The sequence below is a fragment of the Tarenaya hassleriana genome, unplaced genomic scaffold, assembly GCF_000463585.1.
Source record: "Tarenaya hassleriana unplaced genomic scaffold, ASM46358v1 Cleome162, whole genome shotgun sequence".
Taxonomy (NCBI): Eukaryota; Viridiplantae; Streptophyta; class Magnoliopsida; order Brassicales; family Cleomaceae; genus Tarenaya; species Tarenaya hassleriana.
Genome location: NW_010965040.1, coordinates 77,402 through 82,509, shown reverse-complemented (window position 1 = coordinate 82,509; position 5,108 = coordinate 77,402). Strand labels below are relative to the sequence as shown.

The following is a 5,108-nucleotide window of genomic DNA, read 5'->3' as shown; positions in this document are numbered from 1 at the left end:
ATCTCAAGAATGTTGCCTTTTCATTCGCTCATATCTCCTTCGTTTCTCAACCAAATTGAGTACCGTTTGTTTCTAAATTCACATTGCAATGTCCTCTATCAATCTCAAGCAACCAATCATTGAGATATCACGGTCACACGATGAAAACGAGAGTACACCGAAGCAACTCAAGCCACTCACCTTGTTCTTGAGCTTTGGTGAGCTTTGCCCGAGTTTTGGTGAGCTCCCTGTGGCTCCACACGACGTGAGAAGCTCCAAGTCACGTCTGGGCACGTCCCTCTTGGTCTCCCCGAGCTCCTTTCTCTCCCTTTCTTCTCTTTTCTCTCCCTTTCTCTCTCTTTCTCATCTCTCCTCTGTTTTGTCCCAAATGGCTATGTGTGGAGGTTGAGGGAGATGTTTGTGGGCGACGGGGAAGCTTCAGAGCAAGGAGACAGCTCTAGGGGATAGGTGGGACCCCTAGGAATGGCGGCTACGCGTGGGGCTCATTTGCTTCCGGAAAAATCGGGTCAAAGTTGCTGCCGACACATGTGGGGAAGGCTGTTTTATCCGGTCCGCCTGACCAAGATTCTGGTCTGTCGGACCGGGACTACCCAACTCACTTCCCGCGCCCTTTTGGTCCGTCCGTGCCCGTTTGGTCCGTCTGAGTGGTCCTGGTCAGCCCCTGACCAACCTTGGTCCGGCTGACCAAGTCCACATTCCTTCTTTTCTTCTTCTTGGTCCGTCCACCAAGCCCAGTCTGTCTGGGTGGTCTTGGTCAGCCCCTGACCAGCCTTGGTCCGGCTGACCACGTCCACATTATTATTTTTTTTCTTTTTTTTTCGTTTCCTTCGTTCTTTCTCGATCCTTTCCGCACGTGACGATCTCCGTACCTCTTCTCGGCATTGTACTACTAAATTTTGGTGATTTGTGATATTTCTATTTAATTATTCATTTCTAAATAATTAAATATTCGAATTGGGTTTCGGGGTATTACAGATACTGATTCATTAAAGCTTATGGGAATGAAGAGTCATGATTGCCGTGTATTCATGCAAAGACTCATTCCTATTGCATTTGCGGAGCTATTGAAACCCAGTCCACGGAGCGTTATGCGGTATCAGCACATTCTTTCGAGATATATGTGCAAGATCTCTGAGAAGAAGTAACTTAGAGGTTTTGAAAGGCAACATTCTTGAGATACTTTGCGCTTTGGAAAAGGTATTTCCACCTTCATTTTTTGATATGATGGAACATTTACCTATTCATTTACCAGATGATGCGATATACGGTGGTCCAGTACAGTTTAGATGGATGTATCCATTTGAGCGATTTTTTTTCCATCTGAAGAAGAAGGCAAAAAATAAAGCATCAGTGGAAGGATCTATCGTCAAACAGTATTTGTTAGAGGAGATCTCCTACTTCAGTTCTTTCTATTTTGAAACTCATATTCAAATGAAGAAAAGGAGAGCTACCAACGAAGACGATAGATGTTATCTCTACCAATATGATACATGTTTCGGACTTATTCCCGAAAGTTTTCCACCTACTGAACGACCCGGAGGCAAATTTGCAGAATATTGGTTAACGTACAAGAGTACAATCACATCGCCACATATATATTGTTGAACTGTGAAGAACTTAAGCCATACGAAAGGTACACATTTTTAATCTCAAATGACTTTAGAAATTAATTAATTATATATTTATATTTTTTCTAACAACATGTTTTTTAAGACTTTTTGACGATGATGTCTTGGCAACATATCCTAATCTAAATTCACAGTTCAACAATATATATGTGGCGATGTGATTGTACTCTTGTACGTTAACCAATATTCTTCAGATTTGCCTCCGAGTCGTTCAGTAGGTGGAAAACTTTCGGGAATAAGTCCGAAACATGTATCATATTGGTAGAGATAACATCTATCGTCTTCGTTGGTAGCTCTCCTTTTCTTCATTTGAATATGAGTTTCAAAATAGAAAGAACTGAAGTAGGAGATCTCCTCTAACAAATACTGTTTGACGATAGATCCTTCCACTGATGCTTTATTTTTTGCCTTCTTCTTCAGATGGAAAAAAAATCGCTCAAATGGATACATCCATCTAAACTGTACTGGACCACCGTATATCGCATCATCTGGTAAATGAATAGGTAAATGTTCCATCATATCAAAAAATGAAGGTGGAAATACCTTTTCCAAAGCGCAAAGTATCTCAAGAATGTTGCCTTTCAAAACCTCTAAGTTACTTCTTCTCAGAGATCTTGCACATATATCTCGAAAGAATGTGCTGATACCGCATAACGCTCCGTGGACTGGGTTTCAATAGCTCCGCAAATGCAATAGGAATGAGTCTTTGCATGAATACACGGCAATCATGACTCTTCATTCCCATAAGCTTTAATGAATCAGTATCAATGCATTGCGCCAATTTGGATGCATATCCATCAGGGAATTTAACCCTCTTCTTTTAACCATTTAAACAAGACCGTTTTCCCTGGTCTTGTGAGTCTGAATATCGGCACATGTGCGTGATCATCACGTGTCAACTCCAACTCTTTTCTCTTGCATATATCTTTCAAGTCCTTCCTCGAGTTGATGTTGTCTTTACTTCTCCCTGGCATATTCAGAACGGTGTTGATGATGTTATCAAAAAGGTTTTTCTCTATATGCATAACATCCATATTGTGTCGAGGCGTTAGCGAACTCCAGTAAGGCAACTCCCAAAAAATACTACGCTTATACCAGTTATGCCAATCACCAAATCCTTTGCACTTCTTATGCCCAAAATTCCCTCCACATTGCACAGAAGCTTGCAAATCATCCAAATATCCACTATTTATTCGCTCAGAATAAATTTTCTCTCCGATTTGCATAACAAGACCTTCCTCAGTAACGATTTTACCTTTGGTAAAAATCGTACGATTTTGTCTGAATGGATGATTCCTTTGAAGAAATCTGCGATGACAGTCAAACCAGCACGACTTTCTCCCATGTCTCAACTGAAACGCTTCAGTTTCCTCCATGCAAAACGGACATGCAAGTCTTCCATGTGTGCTCCATCCCGATAGCATGCCATACGCCGGAAAATCACTCCACTCTTCCTCCTCACTCAATCTCATAAAAAAAAATCAACTCTTACAAAAAAAAATCAGCAAAAAAAACACAAAATGGTTATTGTTTTTCAACTCTTTAATGTTTGTTTATGTTTTCGTCCTCTGCAACCGTCAACTATTGTTTTTTTCAGTTTCGTAGGCGATTTTCGGGATCCGGAGGATTGTTGGCGGGTTCTTCTGGAGCACCGCCATCACCCCCGCCACCACCTTCTCGTCTTCCAGAACCGGTGGATGCACCCCCACTATTCCCAGAGATTGACATAACTCTGGAGGAGGTATAGGAAATTTTAAATTCCTTCGAAACTCGCGAGGTCCCGCTAATTGATCCCGAACTTGACGGGGCGTTATGGTAATTTTTAAATTAATTTATTTAAATAATTATTTTATTTATATTATTAACTAATATTAATAATAAAATGTTATTATTAGGTTTGGAGTTAACGATAAAGAGTTGAGAAAAAAATTTACGGCAATAATAACGTCTAATTTTCCTCAACTCTACTAGTGTTGGACGGTGGTACCAGACAACATCAAACGTTATTGGTGGCACTCGTTCATCGTAAATTATGTTTTTAAAAATTTATTTAAATAAAATAATTTATCACTAACTCTAATTTTTTTATAAAGCAATCTTTTCGGTGGAAAAAAAAAATACACCGATAAAGTTTACAAAGAGTTCCACCAGCTCGACATGCAGCGGTTGAAACAAATGATAAACAATGTCAAACGCCGTCATCAACTGCATGGACTGCCACCGAAGTGGGCAACAAATGACTTGTACAAGCAGCTTATTGCGCATTGGAACTCAGACCATTTCAAGAACAAGAGTTCTAAAGCGAAACAAAGTCGTCTGGCCCAAAAAATCGAGGGTGATGGTCCTCATCGTCATACCTCCGGTGCTAAATCATTCAAGAAAAGGCAAAAAGAGATGATATTTATTTAAACTTTAATTTTTAATTTGTTTTTTAATTGTAGAATTTTTATTGCGTTAGTAATATATATATATATATATATATATATATATATTAGGAGAAAGAAATGGAGAGATCGCCATCAATTGTAGAGTTGGTGGCTCGGACACACAAAAGTCTGATGGGATATATGTCGATCCTCGTGCTGAACGCGTTGCAAGCACGGTAACTCAAAGACTTACCCAACTCTCGTAAAATATTGGCGATTCAGCGGGTTCTTCATCCGGTCTCTCTGCATCAGACCAAGATCGTTACTATGTGGAGGTCAAAATTATAATAATTCTTTTTCACGTAATCTCGGGACCAGCGAAGACGAAGAAACCCATAGTGCCAATTAATTTATATTTTCTGAAATATTTAAATTTTCTGTAATATTTGAATAATTTTTTTTATTTTAATATTTTAATTTTAATTTTGTTTTATTATATATATATATATATTTATTAATATATAATATATATAATATTAATAAAAAATAAAATAAATATTAAAAATAAAATAAATTATTATTTTATTTTAAATATTTATTTTATTTTATTATTAATTTTTTTCGATTTTCAACGGGTATTCCAACAGCTATCCGTTTGAAACACTATAAAATTCCAATGGACCGCCATTGTAAAAACCGTTGTAACATTCCGACGAATATTCCAACGAATTTTCCAACGGATATCCGTGGCAAACACCGTTGTAAATCCGTTGGAAAAGTTCTAACGGATATTCTTGTTGGTTGTAATGCTCTAGGATGATCCGTGATATGACATTTTGACTTTGTATTGATTCATTGATTTATGAATGCATTACATTCCCGTTATATGATTGGCATGTTTGTTATATTTCGGTATCCTTGAATCATTATAGAATGATTCTAAACACCCTGGTCAGTTATCATTGTGGGAACAATGATGAATTAAGACTAGCATGAGGTGTGATCGATGCATTGGATGCATTTCACAATCATGGGTACTCGTTGTGAACGAGTGACTGATTGACCCGCATGAGATTGTCACATGGACAGAGTCATGACTTGAATCTCATAAAGC

General features: G+C 38.3%; 1 pseudogene; it reads left to right on the top strand.

The window, feature by feature from the left end:
• Nucleotides 1–462: 462 nt before the first annotated feature.
• Nucleotides 463–4,653, top strand: LOC104809702 (annotated as a pseudogene).
• Nucleotides 4,654–5,108: the final 455 nt, after the last annotated feature.